The sequence below is a fragment of the Triticum urartu genome, chromosome 6, assembly GCF_003073215.2.
Source record: "Triticum urartu cultivar G1812 chromosome 6, Tu2.1, whole genome shotgun sequence".
Classification (NCBI taxonomy): Eukaryota; Viridiplantae; Streptophyta; class Magnoliopsida; order Poales; family Poaceae; genus Triticum; species Triticum urartu.
This window is the reverse complement of record NC_053027.1, coordinates 170,252,437-170,260,539: the sequence shown is the minus strand read 5'-3', so window position 1 is coordinate 170,260,539 and position 8,103 is coordinate 170,252,437.

Below are 8,103 nucleotides of genomic sequence, written 5' to 3'. Positions count from 1 at the left end.
TCGTGGTGAATGCTGTCTTAGGTATGTCCTGCTCCCGAATCATCAATTGATGGTACCCTGATCGCTAATCGATCTTGGAGAACACTTTAGCTCCTTGCAACCGATCAAACAGATCGTTGATCATTGGCAGTGGGTACTTGTTCTTGATGGTTACTTCATTCAATCCCCGATAATGTACAACCATCCTTAATGATCCATCCTTCTTTTCCACTAGAAGTACGGGTGATCCCCAAGGCGAAGAACTTGGGCGAATGTAACCTTTATCCAACAACTCCTTAATCTGATTCTTAATTTCCACCAAATCCTTTCTGGCATCCGGTACGGTCGCTTCGATATTGGGCCTGTACCTGGCAATAACTCAATCAAAAACTCAATGTCTCTATCCGGTGGCATGCCTGGCAATTCCTCAGGAAATACATCAGGAAAATCCTTTACCACTGGTACTTCCTCCTGCACAACTCCTGATAAGGAATTTACTTGTGTCCTGTTTGACACATGCCGGGATACATACTTGATCCTTCTTCCTTCTGGTGTGGTAAGCAAAATTGTCTTACTGGCGCAATCGATGTTTCCTCCATACATCGACAGCCAATCCATACCAAGAATCACATCCAGACCTTGGGATTCCAGAATAATTAAATCCGTTGGGAAAACATGCCTTCCTATACTTAATGGCACTTGAAAACATCCTTGTCTGGCCATGTACTCTGCTCCTGGTGAGCTTACTAGCATAGGTGTTTTAAGAATCCTAGTGGGCAGGATATACTTTTCCACAAATCCCCTTGATATGTATGAATGCGATGCACCAGTATCAAAAAGAACGAGTGCAGTAAATGACTTAACCAAAAACTTACCTATTACTGCATCGGGCTGATCTTCAACCTCCTCCACATTAACGTGGTTCACCTGTCCCCTATTGAAAGGGTTCGGCTTCTTCCCAGAGATTCCATTGCCATTTCCATTCTGGCCTTCGGGACATTCATTGGCATAATGCCCTGGCTTCGAACACTTATAGCAAGTGACGTGGCTCAGGTCCTTCTTGGCTGGGGTGGATGGGGTGGTCCGGTTCTGGCCGTTGCTTCCTCCATTCCCATTACCATTCCTGTGGCCATTATGGTTGTGCGAGCTACCTCCTCCATGGGTGTGCTGAAACTGAAATCCCGGTTTAGGGGCAAAACGGGGCTTCTGTTGGGCTCCAGAGTTATACTTCCCCTGTCCATATTTCCTCTTGCGGTTCTCAATCTGCTGTTGCTTCCCTTCAATCATGATGGCACGATCTACCAAGTCCTGGTAGTTGTTGAAACTCACTACCATCAACTGCATGCTTAGTTCATCATTCAATCCCTCCAGAAACTTCTCCTGCTTAGCTGCATCCGTAGCAACGTCATCTGGGGCATAACGTGCTAACTTGCTGAAGTCGTCAACGTACTGGCCAACTGTCCTTCCTCCTTGGCGTAAGTTGCGAAACTCACGCTTCTTTATGGCCATAGCTCCTGCTGAAACATGGGCAGTGCGGAAAGCTTGCTGAAACTGATCCCATGTGACAGTGTCAACTGGGTAAGTGGCTGTGAAATTCTCCCACCATGCTGCCGCGGGTCCGTCAAGCTGGTGAGCGGCAAACTTCACTTTCTCACCATCCGTGAATCCGGCAGTGGTCAACTCCCTTCCTATCTTGCAGAGCCAATCGTCTGCTACTATTGGCTCGGTGCTACTGGAAAACACCGGCGGATTTAGCCTAAGGAAACGAGCTAAGTGGTCAACAGGTGGTGGTGGTGGTGGTGGGTTGTTGTTGTTGTTCTGCTGGTTCTGGACTAACATCTGCATCAATTAATTCTGCTGCTGGATCAACTGAGTGAGTTCCGGTGGAAATCCATTGTCACGTCTCGGAGGCATCTGAGGGTTTAGAAAAGACGAGAATTAAGAATAGAGGGGGTCTAAAGAGAAAACACTACCCCAATGTACATGAGCAAATGCACACAAAATCACTTCATTCAATCAAACAAGGGCTTACAATCGGTCTAAAACTATCGCAAAAGTGCTCGACTATAATGTTTACATGGGGGAAATACTACTACTATCTGGTGGTCATCTAGAAATTTGAACCGGTGGAAGACTCCATGATATCTGCTCCAGCTTCATCTTCAAAGTCGGGTTCACTTGGATTCCGAATCGGTGTCGTCGATGATGATGTAGTTGTCCGGACATGCGACGTACTCGTCTCCTCCTGGATGCTAACTTGCTCTTGAGTTCTTCAATCTCCTCTTAAGATCGCCAATTGTGCCTTGCTAGAGCTACGATCTCGTCCATGTAGTCCTTGCGTGTAGACACTTCAGTTCTCCTTCTAGCTCGATGATCCTTGCCTTCGCATTCTTCAACTCTATCATGTCATTGCACATCTGGTTCTCGTGGCGTCGAATGTGCTGGTTTAACTCCTGGATGAAAGATGCAATGGATCTATCCTTCTTGGTGCTGACTAACTCCCATTGTTCATCTCGGCGTCCGAAAATCTGGTAGATAGTGTCCTTGAGGTCTTCTTGATAAACTTCTCCAATGCGTCCTATGGTGATATGAGCTGCCATGCTCTTTCCCATACTCCAGGTTGGTGCATTGAAAACACTATCTATGGGCTTCGTGATTGGCGCGAATGTTCTTCCCGGAACGTGAGCTTGAATCTTCCAGCGCTCCTCTTCAGGCAGAGTGGCGTTGAAGGTTCCCGTGAAGCTTGGTAATCCAATGTTCAGGTACTTGGTGACTTCCTTCAGGTGAAATCCAAATGGTGTGCCTTCATCCGGTTGAGTGTACTTAATCTTCGCGTGCGTCATCCTAAAAGAGTAGAAAAGATGAGGAGTTAGAAAATGAGAAGAGAATGGTGATCTATGGCTTTAACTTAGTGGTCGTGTCCTACAGTCAGCGTGTGCTCTGATACCATCTCTGTGGCGACCCGACCCGAATGGATCAAGTATACTGTGCTCAGGTGTCATCCCTGGATCAGTAATGCTGACACCACACAGTACATCGAAGGATTTATAGCAGAGTGGCAATCACACACTTATTACATCATTGTCTCAAAGAGAACTTATTACCATAAATATGGCTTAAGGCCATCTAATAACGATAACAGCGGAAGACTCGGAAGATAAATGGGTCCATCAACTCCAACGGCATCACTGAGTATAGAACCATGACCTAAAAGCACCTTACTTCTCGTCTGAAAAGTCTGCAACATGAGAAGTTGCAGCCCGAAAACGGGTCAGCACATGGAATATGCTGGCAAAGTAACACATAGAGAGTAATGGAATGAAACAGCTATACTACATGCAGATATGGCTGGTGGAAAGCTCTATGGTTACAGTTTTGCGTAAAGCCAGTTTTTCCCTACTGCAAAGGAATAAATTAATTACTATCATGGTGGTTGTGAAACATCGAGAATGGTTGACAGCATTCCGATCCCAATTAAGTGAACAATTAAAACCCAACAACATTAATTAAAGTAACATGATGAGATTCACATGATATTCAAGTACTAGATACTCAAGTTGTCCATAACCGGGGACACGGCTAATCATGATTAGTTTGTACACTCTGTAGAGGTTTGCGCACTTTTCCCCACAAGACTCGATCGCCTCCGTTGGATTTCTCGCACTACATGGTGTTTGAGAAACGGATGACCGAGACATAGCCTTTCAGAAGCGCTAGCACCTTACGATCGGGTAGACCGGTACACCTACATCCCCTACATCTGCTAGTCTACCACTGTAAGAGTTCGCACAACTTAATCAACTATGCCAGAGCCCATAATGGCTTGTGGCTGCACACGGAAGTTTCTAGCATGAAAGATCTTATGATCCCTTTGAGCCTGGGTGGCGGTCCAAAATAAAAACAGGCAAGTCCTGATAGACATCAGGTGCCTCAATCCACCCAGATGTGTGTTAAGTTGCCACCTTAGATAAACCATTAAAATTATCAACTCACAACTGTCATGGATATCACTCACCCAATCCACGTCTACTAGCATAGCATGGCACAATAAGCAAAAACTTGTTTAATTTGATTAGACGGAATGGCGGTTTCGAAACGAAACTCCAGGCGCTTGAATCACCTGATTCCGATAAACGAGCGGGAAGAAAGACTAGAACGAAGATCGGATCTGAGATCACGATCGCGGAAATAAATCCGACGAAAAGAAAGAGACGAACGGTTAAACGAACGGACGTTCGTTAATCGAGAAAGAATCGGTGATCACGTTCGTTGAGACGAACGGTCCGAAAGAAGAACGAAAACCGATCTAGGGTTTTCGGAAAAGAAACCGAAAAAGAAACGGAAAACCGATCTAGGGTTTCGGAAGAAAACCGAAACAAAAACTGGAAGAAAAGAAAAGAATCAGAGAGAAAACGGAACGGTTCTTTTAGGAAAAAACCGAACCGGGGAAGAAAAAGAGACGCGGCGCGGGGCTACCTCCGGCGGCGGCGGCGGCAAACGGCGGCGGCGGCGGCTAAGGGCGGCGGCGGCGCGGCTAAGGCGGCGGTGGGGCTACGCGCTGCTGCTTGCTGCGGCTTAGGAGGAGAGGGGCTTGGGGTTTTGGTGAGAGGAGAGGGGGGTTAGAGGGGTATATATACTAGGAGGGGGAGGGGGTAGATGCTTGGGCAAGGGGGGGCGCCGGCCTAGAGTCCTTCTAGGACTCGGCCTAGGGCAGGGCGGTGGCTGGTGCGCAGGGCGCTGGGGCGGCGGCGGCCTGGCCGGCTGGGCCTTGGCCCGGCTGGCCTGCGGGAGTTTTATTTTTAAATAGTTTCACGCGCAGAAAAACAAAGAAAAAGAAAACTAAACGGACTCCAAAATTCCTAAAGTAAATTTTCCCCGACTCCTAAAAATGAGCCGAACAAAATGAACTTTACTCCGGACCTAGAATGCAATTTTTTGAAAACACGCATTTTTCCCTATCCAAATAAAATGCAAATAAAACTCCGGCAAAACCAAAACTTGATTTATTCATTAAATCTTCATTTTTTTCCTAAATTTGGGAAAGTCATATTATTCCCTCTCTTATATTTGATATCGGAAAAATAATTGAAGATGAAATAAGTGAATCGAATGATCCTCTTTTCAAGTTCGAGAAAACTCTCAAATATGAAAATAACGAAATCTCCAACTCTCTCCGTGGGTCCTTGAGTTGCGTGAAATTTCTAGGATCAACCAAAAATGCAAGAAAATATGCTATGCATGATGATCTAGTGTATAACATTCCAAATTGAAAATTTGGGATGTTACAGTACTCGATGGTGTGGCTTCATGTATAACGTTCCACTTTGTCTAGGTTGCTAATGGGTTTCTCGCATAGGTCAGGTTGGACCAGGGGTGGATGGCTCAATGACCGATGTCCTGGTTGTGGTCGGGCTAATTAGGAAGTTGGAAACACCCCCGAGGTTGTGTTGTGTGGGAAAACATTGTGCATAGTGGGTAACTCGAGTGGTAACTCCAGCTGGCAACTGTCTTCTCTTTCGTCTCGTAGCAATCTCGGCGGGGGTTGTTAAATCTTGGAGTGAGCTTCCCTTTGACATGGAAATGCTTGGTCCTTCTGAGAGAAGAGGTTTGAAGAGACACATGGTCTTCGACGAGGAAGTTCACTTCTTGAAGATGGTGGTTGGTATAGTTCTTCCTTCTTGACATGGCGGTCTTCCAATGTCTTCTAACCAGCTGAACGACTCTTCTTCCTTTTCCGGGTAGACAAGTATGTCACTAAAGATGACAACCAACTTTTCCAAGTACTCCATGAAGACTTGTTCATGAGGTACTGATACGTCTCCAACGTATCTATAATTTGTGATTGCTCCATGCTATATTATCTACTGTTTTAGACATTATTGGGCTTTATTATCCACTTTTATATTATTTTTGGGACTAACCTATTAACCGGAGGCCTAGCCCAGAATTGATGTTTTTTGCCTATTTTAGGGTTTCAAAGAAAAGGAATATCAAACGGAATGAAACATTCGGGAACGTGATTTTCTCAACAGATAAGACCCGGGAGACTTGGACCCTACGCCAAGGCACATAACAGGAGGCCACGAGGTAGGGGGGCGTGCCCTACCCTACCAGGCGCGCCCCCACCCTCGTGGGCCCCCTGTTGCTCCACCGATGTACTTCTTCGTCCTATATATATATCCACGTACCCCCAAACGATCAGGGCAGGAGCCAAAACACTAATTCCACCGCCGTAACTTTCTGTATCCACGAGATCCCATCTTGGGGCCTGTTCCGGAGCTTCGCCGGAGGGGGCATCGATCATGGAGGGCTTCTACATCAACACCATAGCCCCTCCGATGAAGTGTGAGTAGTTTACCTCAGACCTACGGGTCCATAGTTAGTAGCTAGATGGCTTCTTCTCTCTTTTTGGATCTCAATACAATGTTCTCCCCCTCTATTGTGGAGATCTATTCGATGTAATCTTCTTTTTGCGGTGTGTTTGTTGAGATCGATGAATTGTGGGTTTATGATCAAGTCTATCTATGAATAATATTTGAATCTTCTCTGAATTCTTTTATGTATGATTGGTTATCTTTGCAAGTCTCTTGGAATTATCAGTTTGGTTTGGCCTACTAGATTGATCTTTCTTGCAATGGGAGAAGTGCTTAGCTTTGGGTTCAATCTTGTGGTGTCCTTTCCCGGTGACAGTAAGGGCAGCAAGGCACGTATTTTATTGTTGCCATCGAGGATAACAAGATGGGGTTTTCTTCATATTGCATGAGTACATCCCTCTACATCATGTCATCTTGCTTAAGGCGTTACTCTGTTTTTAAATTAATACTCTAGATGCATGCTGGATAGCGGTCGATGAGTGGAGCAATAGTAGTAGATGCAGGTAGGAGTGGGTCTACTTGTCTCGGATGTGATGCCTATATACATGATCATGCCTAGATATTCTCGTAACTATGCTCAATTCTATCAATTTCTTAACAGTAATTTGTTCACCCACCGTAGAATACTTATGCTCTCGAGAGAAGCCACTAGTGAAACCTATGGGCCCCGGGTCTATTTTTATCATATTGTTCTCCTACTACTTTGCTATTTACTTCGCCTTTATTTTACTTTGCATCTTTATCATAAAAATACCGAAAATATTATCTTTATCATATCTATCAGATCTCACTCTCGTAGGTGGCCTCATAGGGATTGACAACCCCTATTTGTGTTGGTTGCGAGGATTTATTTGTTTTGTGCAGGCACGAGGGACTCGCGCGTAGCCTCCTACTGGATTGATACCTTGGTTCTCATAAAATGAGGGAAATACTTACGCTACTTTGCTGCATCATCCCCTCCTCTTCGGGGAAAACCAACGCAGTGCTCAAGAGGTAGCAAGAAGGATTTCTAGCGCCGTTGCCGGGGAGGTCTTCGCAAAAGTCAACATACCAAGTACCATAACCTACCCTTATCTCCCGCATTACATTATTTGCCATTTGCCTCTCGTTTTCCTCTCCCCCACTTCACCCTTGCCGTTTTATTCGCCCTCTCTCTCTATCCTCCCTCTCTATTAGCCTCTTTTGCCCGCTTGCTTTTTGTTTGCTTGTGTGTTAGTTTGTTTGCTTGTCGTTATGGCGAGTCCCTTATCTTCTCCATTGTCTCCCGAGAATGAAATTCTAAATTTTAAGCAAAGGGAGGGTGAAAATCTGAAAGATGCTTGGTATAGAATTTGCAATGCTCAAAATAGATCTACTAGGAAGCAATCTACTACCATTCTCCTTCACAATTTTTATGTAGGCATTACTCCTTGGCACCATTATGTTCTTGATACTATTACCGGAGGGAACTTTTTGGGTAGCCATACTTTTGATTCTTATAATGCTATGTTAGATTTATTTGGCTCACCCCCTCTCTTGGTTAATGGAACTATATTAACTTTGGAGCATGTAATGCAAAGGCTTGAGATTATTGAAAATAAGGTTGCTACCGTAGAGTTAATTGAAAATTTGGATAAAAAGATCCACAGCCGAATCTCTCAATATGGATCTAAAGTAGGAGTTACTTTGAAAGATATTAAAGAAAAGGAACCCATAGTTAATGAGAAAATAAATCACGATTCCGTTAGGATCGATAAACTTGAGAATATTA